The 18,839-nt window shown below is 40.4% G+C and overlaps 1 pseudogene; it reads right to left on the bottom strand.

Moving 5' to 3' along the window:
• Positions 1–14,841: 14,841 nt before the first annotated feature.
• On the bottom strand, positions 14,842–18,511 carry LOC146677081 (uncharacterized; annotated as a pseudogene).
• Positions 18,512–18,839: the final 328 nt, after the last annotated feature.

Below are 18,839 nucleotides of genomic sequence, written 5' to 3'. Positions count from 1 at the left end.
CTGGAAGCCGTGATGTTCTTCATGTTATCAAAGCATTGCACATGCACAAACACAAACACACCAACACACATACATTTGGGAAAAAAAGAGAGAACAACAACCCACAATGGATCCAAGAGGGTTTTCGTGTGACCCTGTACACATGGAAAGCTAAACACAGACATATTCAATTCAGTCAACAATAGTCATTTCAAGGAACTTCATACTGTAAGGTAAAGACCGTATTCCAATAATCAAACAACCCCCCCTATAAGCAAACACTTTGTGATGGTGGGGAGAAACACTCCCTTTTAACGGGAAGTAAGTAAATTCATTTCTCACAGACTGCTTCTGATTTTTTTTTAAATAAATATTGACATGGTGTAATTTGTCACTACACCAAAAAAAAACAAACTCATTTATAAAATAAATGAGTTTATTTTTTTAAAAACAAAGTAAATGAATATTTATGTTTATGTTATCTTTCTTCCATTTGCGCAACATCTCTAAAAATAAAAATATCCTGTCTCAGAGTGACGCTGAAAAACTAGTTCATGCATTTATTACTTCCAGGCTGGACTACTGCAATTCATTATTATCAGGATGTCCAAAAAACTCACTGAAAAGCCTTCAGCTAATCCAAAATGCTGCAGCAAGAGTACTGACAGGGACTAGAAAGAGAGAGCAGATTTCTCCTGTTTTGGCTTCCCTTCATTGGCTTCCTGTTAAATCCAGAATTGAATTCAAAATCCTGCTCCTCACATACAAGGTCTTAAATAATCAGGCCCCATCTTATCTTAATGACCTTGTAGTACCATATCACCCTATTAGAGCACTTCGCTCTCAGACTGCAGCCTTACTTGTTGTTTTTTTAGAGTATTTAAAAGTAGCATGGGATGGAGAGCCTTCAGTTTTCAGGCCCCTCTTCTGTGGAACCAGCTTCCAGTTTGGATTCAGGAGACAGACACTATCTCTACTTTTAAGATTAGGCTTAAAACTTTCCTTTTTGCTAAAGCATATAATTAAGGCTGGACCAGGTGACCCTGAATCCTCCTTTAGCTATGCTGCAATAGGTGTAGACTGCTGGGGGACTCCCATGATGCACTGGGTATTTCTTCTCCAGTCAACTTTTTCACTCACTGTGTGTTAATAGACCTCTCTGCACTGAATCATACTTGTTATTAACCTCTGTCTCTCTTCAACAGCATGTCTTTTATCCTGTCTTCCTTCTCTCTCCCCAAACCGGTCGCAGCAGATGGCCCCGCCCCTCCCTGAGCCTGGTTCTGCTGGAGGTTTCTTCCTGTTAAAAAGGACTTTTTCCTTCCCACTGTCGCCAAAGTGCTTGCTCATAGGGGATCATATGATTGTTGGGTCTTTCTCTGTATGTATTATTGTAGGGTCTACCTTACATTATAAAGGCGACTAAATAAAACTGAATTGAATTGAACAGAAACAACAGTAATTGCAAAAACAGCTTAATGCTTAGCAGTGATTTCTATAGCTAAGCATTAAACAGGTGCTTATCTGACATAGATTTGCAGCCTCCTTTAACTTGTTTAATTCTCAAAGTTTCATTTCTTCATTTTGAACACCCCATTTAACAAATAATCCTGCATGACTCCAATAATCAGCATTAATTAAATTTCCGTCCAAGCAACTGTGTCTGTGTTAACCTTCCTGCCTTCTTGGGACCTTTTTGTGCCACTGCTATGTGTTAAATGGCTGCCATTTCCACTGTGTTCAGTGGAATATAACCAAACTTGCCACAGGATAGTTTTTACCTGTCAATGTTAATATTCCAGTGTGAATTCCTTAAATCAGCCTAAAATGGCTGAGCAGCAGAAATCCCCACACCCATCACCCTGGGGACCATTTTCTGCCCATTGACTTCCATTATAAACGCTATTTTTCAACCCCAAATTATCATCATATGATTTTATTTTTTCTTCTTTTCTTGGATGTCAATGAAGACTCAGGGCCTTGAAGTTTTAATTTTTAAATTGCAAAAAAAATGCAAAAAAAATAATGGCAGGTCAAAATGTATGTTGGTGCCAATCTTTGGTCCATCTAAAGGCCTACTTATAATGACAATCACATATTACTTCAACTGGTTTTTTGTGGAAATATTTAGTTTCGTTTTTTGGTTTTTGGGGCTTATAACACAGGGCGCTCATGTAATAACACTGGGATTTGAAGGGTTAAAACAACGAAAATATAATTAAAACTTTACATGAATATTTCAGGGAGAAGTAGTTTTACAAGGTTGGCTAATTTAAAGTGGAATAAAATATGGATATATGGTCTTTTTATGGCGTGGCTGAGAATGGTCCCTAGGGTGATGGGTGTGAGTTTTTTAAAGGATGGCAGGAGGGTTAAAAGAGAGTCAATTATGTATGCACAAACAATTTATTATGGGTTACGAAGGGTTAATTGAGTGTGTGAGAAGGTGGCTTTCTACATTGTCCTTCTTCAGACATAGTGTTCCAGTAAAAATTTGAGCCAACTGAAATAAATATTTAGTCTAGTGAGAATAAAAACATGAAGTAACCTATTGCTTTACTTGAGTATCAAGGAATGGTTGTGTATTTGTGTGCTCATGTACTCCTTAGACCCTGAAAGTGTCATGTCCCTGAGTCTGGTGACCCATTCTTTGTGTTTTTGATTTATTACTCTTTGGTTATTGTTATTCATGGTTTTAGTTATCTTAGGTTCATAGTTATCCTAGTTCTCTGTCCTCGTGTTTACTCTGTGCCTTCCCTGTATTCCACATTTCATGTCTTGTCTCCCTTGTCTTCATGTTCATGTGTCTCCTGTGTCTGCCTTCTGTCCTTCCTTTCTATCTTCCCCAGTCGCCTATATTCTCATGTCTGCTTCTTTTTCCGGTCACAGTACCAAGTCCATGTCTTAGCGTGTGTCTCACATTTCCTGTTTCACTTTGACAATCCTGTGTCCCATGTCAGTGTATTCAGTTTGCTCCCGCCCCGTCTTGTTTGTCTGATTGACTCCACCTGTGTTTCCCTCCTGTTTCCCATCCTCTCATTATCCTTTGTGTATTTATTCTTGTCTTTCTTTGCCTGTTGCCAGATTGTCTGCAACTTGGTATTCAGGTTAGAATAAGATACGGAGGTTCCGAACTGTTAGCTCCTAAATATAACTAAATAAGATCAATACTCCAGTATTAGGATCTATACATCGAATAGTGGCATTATGTCGGGACAAGCAAGACAAGCAGCACGGGCTCTATCATGCTTTGTGAAAACAGTGCTACCATTAGCAAATAAAGCAGCTTCAGTAATTTATTATCGTAAGAGTTTTTCCTTACTGGTGACCTTGGCCAGCACGTATGATTAGATTAGATGATATGCAGTAAGAAAAAGTTTTTAATAACTCCTTTAGCATGTTAGTAAGGAAAATCTTGGTGTATAAAGGACACGTCAAATCCAGTTTAATAAAAGAGGTAAGGTAAACAAGTACAGGCTCAATCAGAGTTTATAATACAGATTGTGAGCGTGTTTACAGTATACTGGCAGTCTCATTGGCTGACTGGCTGTCAGGAGCTCTGTTGCTAGGTGGAGGCAGTGTGAAAAGTATGCGGGACAACCAGTCTTTGGACAACTTTTGCTTGTGCTATTATTGGTACGTTAGCCAGTAGTCCCCCCCCCCCCCCCCCCCCCATTCCCAATGAACTGGCAATTCCTACATTATTCCAGCTCATTTCTCACTCAATCAGCAGCTGGCAGCACATCCTAATGAAAACGAATACAAAGACAGACACCATAAATTATGCTAGTGTCTGTGAGAAGAACTCAGACCAGTTGTATTGAGTTTAACCAGCTGTTTCACACACAGCAACCTTCCTTGTTTGTTAATATTTTGAATGCCCCTGTAGATATTGACAGTTAACCCTCCCACATGTTTTTCAACCCTTTTAATTTAGCAGTGATATTTTGTTATTAATATATTTGAATACATGTTTTCTGCTTGCCTTTCTGTAAAAATCAGCCGATCTATTAAAGATTATGTTGTTCTTTATTTATGTCATCAACATTGCTAGCTGTGAACTGGTTTTTAGCAAAGCACTAACATAGCATAGAAGAAGCTAATTGTACAGGATCCACAGTTTGGAGGTATTTTATCTTAGCTATGCAGGGTTTTACCTAAGTGAAAACTGTAAACAAGGGAGTCAACAAGTATGAAAATATATGGTGACTACATTGCTTTAATGTTGGCTTCTCTGTCTCACACACACTCTAACTGGCTCATACACACACTCAGTGTGTTGTTGTGTTTGGTGTAACACCTTTCATTAATATTTTATTGCACTTCTGCTACAAGGTCAAGTCAAGTCAACGTTATTCAGATATTCCAAATCTGAGTAAGACTTCAGAACCATAAAATTTTAAAGACAGGAGAAGTGATATAAAATAAAACATCCTAAAAACCCTGTAAAACATAAATCATATGAGAAAAGGATAGAGAGACAAATCTAGACATGGAGAAAGACAAGAAACATGGGAGTAATAGAAGGACATTTCAGAGCGAGCGTTGCATTAATCCAACAATAATTAACCCTACTAGAATACATGCATTAACAAAATACTGAGAATCATGAAATTGTCACATAAAAAAGGATGGCTTGGTAATGAAATCAGTGTTGGGTTTGCAACTCAAGACAAGGTCTAAGACTTTTTAGTTGGCCTAAAAATCAACTGTGAAAGATAATTCGCTATTTTCCTAGGAAAGCTTTGATATTTTATCCCTTCAGTTCATGTGACTAACGAAAGAACAATCAGGTTGCAATTGTTATTACGTCAAAAAAAAAAGATATTTGGTTTTTGTGAAGTTAAAATCAAATGATCTGTTCATTCATTTGGTAACAGTGACATAAAAAATCATTGTGTATTATTTCCATAACCATAGAAATGAATCTTATGCCAAATGGTAGCACAGATAATGAGAAAAGTAATGGACCAAGACAGCTGCCCTGTGCAAAGCCACTGGAAATGTCATAAGTGGTTGTTTTCAACCTGATAATTATTATTTCACTTCTGTCTTTTGTCACTGTGACTCCACCTGCAGTCCTGATGTTGAATCCCAGTTGGCCATGTCCAACCTTTAGGCACACACCACCTGCACAGCCAATTCAGCTGCTGGCAGAGATGGCGGCAACCCAGAGCGATCAGCTGGACAAGCTGTGGGACCAGGTGGAGCGGCAGGTGCAGGTGCTGGAGCGGCTCGTGTGACAGAGTGGGCACTGCTGCTGTCCCTACTGTTGGAGTAGGCCCAGACGGTGGCTCTGAGGCTACCGCTAGCCTTGCGAGGGGTGGTCGGGGATGTCTCACAGGCAATACTAAATGCTCTTCCTGGAAAATCATCGCCGGCGGTTCAAGGCCAGTAGGATGACAGGGGGAGGACTAGCTGATGGCCCGGGCTGCAGCCACCTTGCAGCTGTATCCTGGAGCTTCCAGGCCCATGCGAACGGACGATGAGGCCCGCCTGCTGGCAAAGGTGGTCCTTGAACAGTTCATGGATGGGCTGCCCAGGGAAACGCCATGATGGGTTCGCTGCCATCAGCCAGGGGGCCTGGAAATTGTGTTCACCCTGGCTGAGGATCAGCTGGCCGCCAGGGTGGAGGAAGCGGAGGGTTTGGCCAACTGTCCAGCAGGCAGCCTCCCATGCCAGCACCGAGGAGGAAGCTCCCTGGCCTCGCCTCAGCTGCAATCAACTAACCTGTTCCTGCTCATTCTGCCTCCCCAGGTTCCGGGAGTGAACAGCACTGTACATGAGCCACAGAGGGCAGCACAGACGCCAGGGCAGGAATGCTGGACGTACAGGCAGCTGGGGCACCTGAGGCAGGAGTATCGGCTGATGGAGGTGGGACTGGTGTTCAGTTTTGCCGGGGCTCCAGCACCCACCCCACCCTCAAAGTAAGGTGCCAAGGGGGTATATGCCAAGCTTTGGTGGACAAGGGCTGCACACAGACCCTGGTTCACCAAACCTTGGTTTGGGCATTATTGGATTAAATGTGTGTATGGGGACATTCTTCTTATAAAGTTTAAAGGCAAAACACTGCCTGGCATGTCAGCTGCTTAACCTGCTTACTATTCCAAAAGCGCCTTTGCACCCACTGCCATTAATAGAGGTCCCGTTTGAGCACTTGTGGACCTCATCTGCCATTTCACTGGAGTACACATGGATATCGCTTTGTATTAGTTCTGGTGGATTATGCAACTTGATACCTAGAAGCAGTGCTGCTATAGCAAAGAGTGTGGTACTGTTCCAGGTCATCTCTCAAGTCAGCATCTCGCACACTAAAAGAGATGTACGAATTATTGGGCGTTAAATCTGTTCAGACCATCATCACCCTCAGACTGATGTGCTGGTGGAGCTGCTGAATCAGACTTTAAAATCCATGATTCATAGGTTCATTCACGACGTACGTAACTGGGAACGCTGGCTTGACCCTCTGTTGTTTGCAGTGCCACAGGACTCCACTGGATTTTCTACGGTGGTATCTGTTTTTGCAGCCCTTCAAGTTCAAGGTGGTCCACAGGGATGCAGGTGGTTGTGGCCGATTTCCTCTCCTACCCGCGGTTCAGCCAGATGTGGTCCCGGCCTCAGTCAGGCGGTAGGGATATGTAGCAGGGCTGTGGTCTCTGGCTCTGCTGCAGTGAAAGAGTGGGGGAGCAGGCTCAAGGGGCAGTGCCAGGGTGGCTGGCAAAGCAGTTGACATTACTTAGTAATCATGAGCTCCCCTTTTTCAGTGACACAGGGACCTGAGAGGAGAGGGGGTGTGGAGAGGGGAAGCAGCTGGAGAGCTGACTGACCTGACATCGAAATTTAAGAAAAAACGTTGTCATATAAACAAAAGCACTGCAAACTGTCACCTGAACACTGCGTGAGGTCCTGATCCTTTCACAGTCACCTTCTCTTCACATGTGTGAGTATGTTTGTAAAGAAATTAAGCTGCTGTATGTGTAATGTCTATATGGGGCCTAGTACTTCTGCCCATATAGTGTATTTAAATGAAGTACAAATGTCCTCTCCATTCTCTATACATATTCAATATTATATGAATGTTAATTTTGATTTTCTGTGTGTTTCTCCCTTACTGATCTATATCTAGCATAATTCATATTATCAAATATGACATCAAATACATTTTAAAACATTTTCACTCAAGGGGTATTCACAACAACAAATGCAGTCACACATATTTTGAAGAAATTTAAAAATTTACATTTATAACACTATGAGTCAGCTGTACTAACAAGTGAAGTGTGTTGAGAAGATGTAAGGAGTACTTTGTACTTCCTGCTTCTCTGAGTTCATTCATGACATCATCAGAGGATTAGTAAGGAGGAAGTGAAGGCAGCTAAGAATGAAGAGCAAAAAAGCAGCTGGTCCACATGATGAACATGTGGAAGTATAGAAACTCCTAGAAAAGTAGACGATGGCGTTTTTAACCAGTCCTAGAAAGTGAGAGTATGTGTAAGAATGTAGTGGTACTGATTTTCAAGAACAAGGATGAAGTAAAGCTGGAATAAGGGGATAACATCGGTCTATACCATGAATCTATGGCAAAGCGCTGTCGAAAATATAAATTAAAAAGACGAGATGATCAGTGTGATGATCAGGAGTGACTTGACTTGCCAAGAAATATCACTACTGTCATGAACCGTAGTTCAGCACACAAGCTGGACCCAGAAGCAGAGACAACACGCCAAGGTGCACGCAAAATAAACTTTATTTTTAACTAAGGTTGTCCTGGAAGGGTCAAAGGAAAACATGCCGATTAACTGGAAAACCAAGGGACCGGGAGGTAAACAACTCAGGAACGCCGTAGTCGGGACTGTGGTAAGCTGCAACAGAAAGAGGAAGAGAGTTAGGGAACGGGGAAATAACAGCATAAGCAGGGTAGAGTTGTTAATCTTACGATCAAGGCTGGGCCATGGGAACCGGAGGGAGGGGTGAAGGTCTGCAGGAGAGCTCCAGGGAAAACAGAGGAGATGAAGACCGGTGGTGATCCGAACTCCAGGTGGGCAGGAGGACAGGCAGGTGAGGGCTCAAAACACGCCAAACGGTTACCTGAGCGCACAAGGAAAGAATTAGCGTTGTTTAAAGCAAGTCAGAATTTCACAACCACCTTCACGTGGGGCCACGTTACCGCTGAAAGGTGACTAACGGACTGGCGTGGAGCAGCTGGCTGAGCTGGGTTAAATAGTCCACTTGATGATCGCCTGGGATGGGATACAGGTGTGGAGTCGACAGCCACACCCGTGGGCGTGGGCATCCCATCAGCTCCTTGGACACCGGGCCGCGGCCCATGACAACTACAATACAAGGTTTGACTTTGGGATGTTGAAGAAGAAGTATAGAGAAGGTCAGAAGGAGTTTCACTGTGTCGTTGTGAATCTAAAGAAAACATATGATAGAGTACTAAAAGAGGAAATGTGGTACTGCATGAGGAACCTGGCAGTTTTAAACAAAAATGTGTTGCTGGGGCAGGACATGTATGAGGACAGATGCCTGATGTAGTCCCATCCCCACATGAACCCTACTGCACACCTCACCATTTTCTCACTGAGTCCCTTGTTTTTTGCAGTAGTGATGGACAGGCTGACAGCTGAGGTCAGCAGGAGTCTGCATGAGGTATAATGTTTGCTGATATGTGATCAGCAAATATGAGCTGCAATGAGCTAAATACAATATGATAATGAGATCTGCTATGATGAGTAGGTTGAGGATGCTGGCACTGACAAAAGGACAGGTGGCAGAGCTGAAGAAACATTTAAAGATACAAAGTTAAGATGGTTTGGACAGAGGAGGGATAGCAGATATACTGGACAAAAGATATTCAAGATGTTCTTCCAAGCTGGAGGAAAAGAGGAAGACTGCAGGAAAGATTCATGGATGTAGTGAAGGATGACATGCAGGGGGTTGGTGTAACACAGGAGGATGCTAAGGTAAAGTACATGATCCTCTGAAGTAGCCCCTAAGGGGACCAGAGAAGAAGAGTCCCTTGGGGTTCTAGTTCTAAGTGAGGTTTTCCTATAATGCTGTCACTGCATAGTCACCGTTGGCTTTGCTTACTCCTTTGTGTAAATATTTTTTCAACATCTTTTAGGATCATTATACAGCACTGCATACGAATATTTCTATTAAATATAAAAGGATAAAAGTTTGTACGGTTGATTTGGGAGATGCATTTGTTTTATTTTTTCTTTCTATTTTTAACATTTCAATCCCATCTATTATGAGTGAAATGAACATTCAGAGAACTCTTTCACAGTACAAACATAACCCTTACTACTTTTTTGAGTAATGCCTCAGAAATCTGAACTCTTGCCCCAAATGAGGTGCTTGCACAATCTAAATGTCATTTAAAGCTGACCCACTTTATTTCCTGGAACTTAATCACCCCAGACCCCCTACACGCTGATTCAGAAGTGACTCGCTTCTTGGAAATACAATATATTTCAATTCATGAGCTGTGAATTTTGATAGAGACTGTCACTTTAGTTTATTCATGTTTATTTTTTATTTGCTTGCCCTGGCTGCAGTGCGCATGACGAGGCTGTCAGTAAAACAGCCCACAGCCAAAACACTGTTCAGGGGGATGGGTGTGTGTTTGTGTGAGTGTGTAGAATCATCCAGCTTTGGTTTGGGATGTGAGTGTCTACCTAGCAAAATTTAGCCTGGTCTTCTTTTGTGCACATAATCAGGTCATCTCTGAGTGTGACTTCACCATGACCTTCAGCCTCTCCTGATTTCAGTCAAAAACTTGTAAGGATCATTGAAGGCTGAGTTAAGCAGGAAGTGAGCACAGGTTTATAGACTTCATGGTGCGGTGCAACACATAAATTCCACTATCAGCACCATTTGTCCTTCATTTAAGACAGGGAACCATTGATGGGCATATATACATGGATGAAATATGTCAGGATCAGTAATATGAAAAAATATAGCGTATATTGTTTAGTACTGTGCAAAATTCTTCACCTAACTTTCTGCTTTTTTCTTTTTTTTTAATGTTGCTAGGAAAATGGGAAATAGTTCCTGTGATTTACTGAAATACACAAATGTATTTGAAATCACAGAAAGGGAAAAAAAATTCCTTTCTTGTTGTTTTTTTTTTAAATTTTGTTTTGCTTTTGGTTTTAGTCCTGCAATAGACTGGTGTCCTGTCCAGCATGTACCCTGTCCCTCGCCCTAAGAAAGCTTGGATAGGCTCCAGCCTTCGCTGACAACTGTGAATTGGATAAGCGGAAGAAAATGGATGGACAGATGAAGTTAAAGAGAACTTAATTTTTGTCCATAAACTTAAAACGCTTAAAATTCACTAATAAACAAATGGGTACAGAAAACAATGCAAAAGCTTATATGAAAATTATTAGTTATTATTAGTTGTGCTAAAATAAAGAGTTCAATAATAAAAAATGAAGTGTTCCCTTTTAGGGACATTCTGACCCTCTTGGGCGTTCTAGTTTTAACAGATGTTAACAGATGTACCCAAATGCAGACTTGGACCCAAATGCAGACTTAATGCACTTGGTTAAAGTATTTACAAGACTTTATTTACACAGGGGGAATGGAGAATGTGGCTAGAGCTAGGAGTAATAATAATAATGGATTGCATTTATATAGCGCTTTTCGGGACCTCTCAAAGCACTTTACAATTCCACTATTCATTCATTCTCACACTGGTGGAAACAATTTACAGTTGTAGCCACAGCTGCCCTAGGCCAGACTGACAGAAGCGAAGCTGCCATATCGCACCATCAGCCCCTCTGGCCAACACCAGTAGGCGGTAGGTGTTTTGCCCAAGGACACAACAACTGAGACTGTCCGAGCTGGGGCTCGAACTGGCAATCTTCCGATTACAAGACGAACTGCTAACTCTTGAGCCATAATCGCCCCTAAGTGTTAGTAGAGAGCAGAATCCGGAGGAAAAGCATTTGCCACTGAGTGACTGATCTCAGGGGTTGTGATGGAAACGATGGGAACGATGGAACGGGAATTCAGCAACAGAGGGAGAAGAGGTTATTGGATGAGTGAGGGAGTTTGAGGCTATGTTGAGAATGTTGGAGGTGGCATTTGCTTATTTGCAGATCTGGGTTGGAAAACTCTGGGAAGGGTATTCATGGAAGTGTCCTGTGCGAGGAGGGAAAAAGCAAGAGGAGAGGGATTGTTCTCTGCGTTTCCAGAAGTGCTGTGGCAGGCAGGTGAGGAGGCATAATGATGAGCCTAATAGGAAACAGACCATGAAAGTGGAATGGGAGACCCAGTGCTGGAGAGAGATCACAACAGAAGGTGAGTCCAGAAGGTGAACGAGGAGATCTAAACAGGGAAAACAAGGTTAAACACAGTGAAGGAACAAGAGTGGCTACAGGTGTTACCAGTCTGTAACCACTGTAGATAGCAGAACAAACTGGCAAGGAGTAGTAGGCAGAGCTGGTTTAAGAAGCCCTCCTGTTAACTGTTTGCAAATTAGGCCCAGGTGAAACATTAGAAACTCCACCTGACAGCAAGTGGAAAAACCCCCCAGAGCTCCGAAGGAGCCTGACTTATCGTATGTGATACTATGGTTGCATTACCACCCCCAGCCAGTACAAAGCCTGTGTAAAATGTAAAAAGTGAAGCTAAACAGGATCAGTAGCTTAAATTCAAACTGATGAGTGTTACCCTTGATCCAGCCCAGTGGTTTTCAAACTTTTTCATGTATTTCCCACTTCAGAAGCTAAAAAAAACTCCTGATCCTTCAATTTGTATCAATCAAATCATTGGTTCAAATGATTGCACCACTGCAGTATAATGAATAAATCAAAACGTCACATAATCCTGCTAAATCAAATCATTTGTTGATTTAGCAGTCAATAAACAGTCTAGCACTTTCATATTATTTGAATAACACACAAAAAAGCAAATAATTCAATTTGCTTTTAAGGTCACTTTATTTCCTTCACTGACCGATGGAGTGCTCCTTACTACATAGTGGGATGTTGTCTGTCACAAAATTCAAATCTGGAAAGAATCTCATGATCAGGTTCATGCTGCCTTTCTTTCAGAGAGTTATGAGGATGAACTGGCTGAGAGAGCATGCACCAGTACAAGGACAGTAATGCAGAAATCACAGGGAGAAAGTACAAGCATCAGAGACTTTCCTTATTTATCTATCAGCTACTCTGCAAATGGTGAAAACCAGATTTGAACCCCCGACTCGACTTTTTTCTATGCCTAAATGCTTTCTATCTAAAAAACTTCCTCTTTAAGAGGAAGAAACCTCGGGCAGAACCAGGCTCAGAGAGGTGCAGACATGTGCTGTAACTGTTTGGGGAAAGGGGAGGGGAACAGGACAAAAGGTGATTTACTAGCAACTAGCAACCCAAATACCTGCTGAGATTACACATGTCCCTGAAGGATAAGCTACACTTGGCTTCCTCTGTCACCCAAATCACCTGGGAGCATCCTCTGGGAATTCCTTTTCAATGCCTGTTCCTATTCAACCAAAGACCTACTGTGTGTATGTTACCTACCAAGCTGCAGATGATAAAAGAATAACATGGATAGATGTATGGATAAACACAGGTCACAGATGAGAAGGAAAAACTACATATTGAGGGTCTAAGCAGGTTGTGGAATGGCATTACTTTCTGAATGGCCTGGCAACACCAGGCTGCGGCACATTAGAAATGAACAAACCTTATTATTGTGTATTAAAATGCTTATCAGACCTAATTACTCATTAACTTATGGTGTCAAAATGCTGTTCAAAGTAAAGCTGGACAAGGACAATGTGTTTTAATGTGTCTAGAAATAACCCTAAAGGACAAATCAGACACCAGCCTTGGGCAGATTAATGCTAAAACTACACTGACTGTCTTTGATAACTGGCAGTAGGTATGTTTTTCTTAACAGATATAGAGGCTGAAAAGTGTTAATCTGTGCAAGCTACTGATAAAAACAACAGCCTGATCAAACTGCACTTCTCCATATCAAACCATTTTCTTGCATCAAAATCTAATGAAACTGACTGCTGCATTTAATCTAATTAATTAAAATGCATCTATGTGTATTATTTCTGCAACACACACACACCACAGATGCCTGTTAAAATAAAATTGAATTTTTAGGGACTTAGACTGGTTCCAAATGCAAATAGAATCTTACAAAGATGATATAATGTCAAAATTTAAGAAAGCAAAGAAGCACATGCTACATGTATGTAGTGGGCAATGATGCCAGTTAGTATGACAGTGGTAAAATTACATGATGGGAATTTTTCAGGATCTGGCAAAGCTTTTAGCAGTACTCAGAAATGAGGTGAAATAATCACTTTAATCGTCATTCCGTGACAACAAAACCGCATATTAAACTTTTAATTTAACAATTTCAAAAGGCATTTTCAAAAGCTTATAAGATAATATGTGATGTCTCCCCATGTGTCTCTGACTCATCTGATGACTTCTATATTGATTGACTGATAGTTTTTCCCCCCCCTCCTATCCTACTTTTATTTCCAGTGGCTCTCAGAGGTGAATGATGGCTGGTGCTGCCTCTTTCATCGACCTGACAGGGTTTCAAGGTTTTTCCACAAATCCCCAAATGCACGGTCCAACAGTCTCTATGGCATCTATTGTCACAGCCAAAGCCTCACTATTTGATATATAGATGCAATATTGTCTTCAGCAGGAGACAGGAATTAATGTGACTGGATCAATGGGGATCACAAGCACTGTGGATAACAGTGTGCACCATGGACAGCCAAAATATAACACAGAATATATGGTCAAGCAGTCCCACATACTGTAGACTGCTTACTTAATGCTAACTGTATTTGGACTTCTTGCCAAAACTGTGACTCCAGAATAAACCATCATTCTAACTTCACACTTAAACCGCAGGTCCAACCAACAGCAGATATTTTGATTAGATGTATTTATTACCCTATTAAGTAGGCCATATAACTTCTTGGTTCTTAATGACACAAAAATACCAGAGCTTCTCATGGGTTCTGGAAAACCAGAGAGATGAACCAATACTATAGGCTCAATACAACATGTCTGCACCTTTATTTGTAGACATTAGTCACTACTGTTGACGAGTCACATGCTCAGTTATAAAAATGAAATCCATTAAAAGCATTGGTTCCCAGGGTCAAGAGCTTACATTTTGTCTATCTGTGAGTTTCTGCAACAGCAAAAAGAAAGAATATCTTCACTTTATTTTTAATGCCCAGAAGAAGAGCATTTCACATGTAGAGGAATAAAAAAAGAGCTATTACACAAACCTGCACTGCATGTTTGCTTCTTTGTGTCTTTCTATATTTTTCTGTGCTTCTTACGAATCCCTGTTAATGACTGAAAACAAGCAGTTTCAAACTTTTGGTACCACTTTACAATAAGGCTCCCCTTATAGATGCTAATAAATAGTTTATAGCTATATTATTAATTAATCTGTAAATGCTTTATAAACCATTATTAATGGTTTATTATGCATTAGTTGAGGGTGAGAAAGAGGAAAAAAACTGACCGGTTTCTTGCCAAATAGTGAGCCAAATGTGTTCACCTATATATTTCATCTAGAGTTGCTATATTAAACATTTTAGACTAAGTTACTATCCTGTAAGCACAATCAGCATTTGTAAACATATTTTTTATCATATAAAATTGTACTTCAGAAATGCATTATAAATATCCACAACTATCAATCGGAGCTTTGTTGTAAAGTGTAAAGCATAAAACCATTTATTAATGAATAATAAATATTTATAAATGCCAAATGGGAGCCTTATTGTAAAGTGTAAAGCATGACACCATTTATTTATGACTAATAAACATTTATAAATGCCAAATGGGAGCCTTATTGTAAAGTGTAAAGCATAACACCATTTATTAATGACTACTAAACATTATAAATGACAAAAGAGAGTTTTGTTGTAAAGTTTAAAACATGTCAACATTTATTAAGGACTAATAAACATTTATAAATGCCAAATGGGAGCCTTATTGTAAAGTGTAAAGCATAACACCATTTATTAATGACTACTAAACATTTATAAATGACAAAAGATAGCTTTGTCGTAAAGTTTAAAACATGTCAACATTTATTAAGGACTAATAAACATTTATAAATGCCAAATGGGAGCCTTATTGTAAAGTGTAAAGCATAACACCATTTATTAATCACTAATAAACATTTATAAATGACAAAAGATAGCTTTGTCGTAAAGTTTAAAACATGTCAACATTTATTAATCACTAATAAACATTTATAATTGCCAAAAGTGAGTCTTAAATGTATAATGTCACCATTTATAACACTTAGACCTAAATTACAATCAGTGCTTGAAATAACATTTAACTACTGTCAAAAATGGCAATGTATTGTAAGAGTAACACATGTAAAATTAAATGTGTTTTTTAAAACACCAAACAGTCACACACTCCAAAAAAAGTTCATGCCAGACTGGTTCAAACTGGAAATATTTTTTGTATGTCCTTAAATAAGCGTCCCAGTGGTCCATCAGGGTGTCGCGAACCAAGCCAAGATGACCACTCAAGAACCATCAGGTGTTCCTCCAGCAACTTCTCAGTGCGATTTCCTCTTAGTCTACGGACATGTCCTTTGATGGTCATCCAAGCCCTTTCGATATGCTGTGTATGACTGCCAGATTGAGGATCTACAAACCACCTGCTGTGATTTACAGTGTAATGTCTGTACCCTATGTTTGTCAAAACATTCTTGTAGGCTCTCCACTCATCACTTATAATGGCACTACCCAACTTAACATGCTGTCTGATCAGAGGAACAAGGTGGCGCCTTGATCGTTTTTCAACAAGTTTTAACACGAGCCTTCGCCTTTTGTCTTTAATTCCCATCATTCCAAATACTCATTTCTTCCTTTTCCATGCATTTCCAAAGCGTCCACGTGCATACTGAAAACAAAAAGAATAAAATTAAACAGAATTAAAATGAAAAAGAATAAAATTAAATATCTACAAAGAAACATTCAAAAAGATGGTTGCTTCTACTAATTTTTTTTACTTATGGTAAAGGTTTCCATGTTTAGAGGACACAGTCAGATCTGCATTGATTCTAACAAACCTGTCTGAGAGTTTACCAACCTTTCGCTGATGACGGAGACAGCTTTCATCTATAACCACAAATTCTCTGTCACCACCAAGACGGTGTCCATTGTTTATTCTGTGTCTTTTAATTGCACGTATACAAACATGCCGAATGTGTCTTGCCATGCTACTTAGTGTTCTGGAGCTGCCAGCCACTTCATCATCGATCATATCTATTTGTCTGAGCCTGAGCCCTTGTGAAAATCTGTGATAGAAATTGAGGCAATTATTACTTACTGAGGCCCTAATTTTATTTCACAAGTCTCGTATTGGTGTTCAATTATGAAAGGTGCATTGCTATTAATGTCTACATCTACATATACCTGTAAATGAACTTCATCCAACTGAAAAGAGATGTTTTTGATTTCTCAAAGAGGGAGCCAGTTCTAATTGTTCTGGAAACTTTCCTATGACTTGCTCTTTTGCAGCACCTGAGAACATATCAATGAGTTAAGTAAAGAAATGGACCCTTAAACAAGCGCATTAATTGAAAAGATAATCACAAAATTAAGTATGAAGAAAATAATAATGAAAAGAGGTTAATGCTCCCTCTTGCATTGATAACCGAAATATTTTGTTATATTTACTACATGCACTACATTATCATGCATTATACATACCACATATATTGGTCTTTCTTCACCACGGAAATCATTTTCATCTTATGGTGACAAACAGGACATCTAAGCTTCTTTTTTAGCAGGTGTTTCTTCTGCAGCCATTTAATGAGCCTTAGTGCCTTATACAGTGGGGCAAAAAAGTATTTAGTCGGCCACCGATTGTGCAAATTCCCCCACTTAAAATGATGACAGAGGTCAGTAATTTGCACCAGAGGTATACTTCAACTGTGAGAGACAGAATGTGAAAAAAAAATCCATGAATTCACATGGTAGGATTTGTAAAGAATTTATTCGTAAATTAGGGTGGAAAATAAGTATTTGGTCACCTCAAACAAGGAAAATCTCTGGCTCTCACAGACCTGTAACGTCTTCTGTAAGAAGCTTTTCTGTCCCCCACTTGTTACCTGTATGAATGGCACCTGTTTGAACTCATCATCTGTATAAAAGACACCTGTCCACAGCCTCAAACAGTCAGACTCCAAACTCCGCCATGGCCAAGACCAAACAGCTTTCGAAGGACACCAGGAAAAGTATCGTAGACCTGCACCAGACTGGGAAGAGTGAATCTACAATAGGCAAGCAGCTTGGTGTGAAAAAAATCAACTGTGGGAGCAATCATCAGAAAATGGAAGACATACAAGACCACTGATAATCTCCCTCGATCTGGGGCTCCACGCAAGATCTCATCTCGTGGGGTCAAAATGATCATGAGAAGGGTGAGCAAAGATCCCAGAACCACACGGGGGGACCTGGTAAATGACCTGCAGAGAGCTGGGACCAAAGTAACAAAGGTCACCATCAGTAACACACTACAACGGCAGGGAATCAAATCCCGCAGTGCCAGACGTGTTCCGCTGCTGAAGCCAGTGCATGTCCAGGCCCGTCTGAAGTTTGCCAGAGAGCACATGGATGATACAGCAGAGGATTGGGAGAATGTCATGTGGTCAGATGAAACCAAAGTAGAACTTTTTGGTATAAACTCAACTCGTCGTGTTTGGAGGAAGAAGAATACTGAGTTGCATCCCAAGAACACCATACCTACTGTGAAGCATGGGGGTGGAAACATCATGCTATGGGGCTGTTTTTCTGCCAAGGGGACAGGACGACTGATCCGTGTTAAGGACAGAATGAATGGGGCCATGTATCGTGAGATTTTGAGCCAAAACCTCCTTCCATCAGTGAGAACTTTGAAGATGAAACGAGGCTGGGTCTTCCAACATGACAATGATCCAAAACACACCGCCCGGGCAACAAAGGAGTGGCTCCGTAAGAAGCATTTGAAAGTCCTGGAGTGGCCTAGCCAGTCTCCAGACCTCAACCCCATAGAAAATCTGTGGCGGGAGTTGAAAGTACGTGTTGCTCGGCGACAGCCCCAAAACATCACTGCTCTCGAGAAGATCTGCATGGAGGAATGGGCCAAAATACCACCTACTGTGTGTGCAAACCTGGTAAAGACCTATAGTAAACGTTTGACCTCTGTTATTGCCAACAAAGGTTATGTTACAAAGTATTGAGTTGTATTTTTGTTATTGACCAAATACTTATTTTCCACCCTGATTTACGAATAAATTCTTTACAAATCCTACCATGTGGATTCATGGATTTTTTTTTCACATTCTGTCTCTCACAGTTGAAGTGTACCTCTGGTGCAAATTACTGACCTCTGTCATCATTTTAGGTGGGGGAACTTGCACAATCGGTGGCTGACTAAATACTTTTTTGCCCCATGTATTTAGTTTGTTTTCCTTCTATTCTGGCGCGCAATCTCATTCCCAAAGACATTCTGGTGGAAAAAAATGAGTAATTTATTTTATTATCACCTCGAAACACCGTAAAATACTCTATGGGAGTCTAGTGCAAATCGGTTCAGAGTTAAAGAACTTCACATGCTATATAAAACAAGTCCTATAATCAAAAATAGTCCCACGCAAAAAAGAGGATTGTCTCACCTGTTATAATGTATCTCCGACTTTGTTATGTAGATCTAACCCGCTGGATTCATGCTAAAAAAAATATGTTCTGCTGCCAAAGGGAGGGAAAACAAATTTAATTTAAACGCAGAGGAGCTTATACAACCATCCAATCACAGTTAACTTTATTAAGGAAAGCC

Source organism: Rhamphochromis longiceps, linkage group LG2 (genome assembly GCF_057381845.1).
Source record: "Rhamphochromis longiceps isolate RC_006_pf linkage group LG2, R_longiceps_female_GT1.1, whole genome shotgun sequence".
Classification (NCBI taxonomy): Eukaryota; Metazoa; Chordata; class Actinopteri; order Cichliformes; family Cichlidae; genus Rhamphochromis; species Rhamphochromis longiceps.
This window is presented reverse-complemented; position numbering and strand designations above follow the sequence as displayed.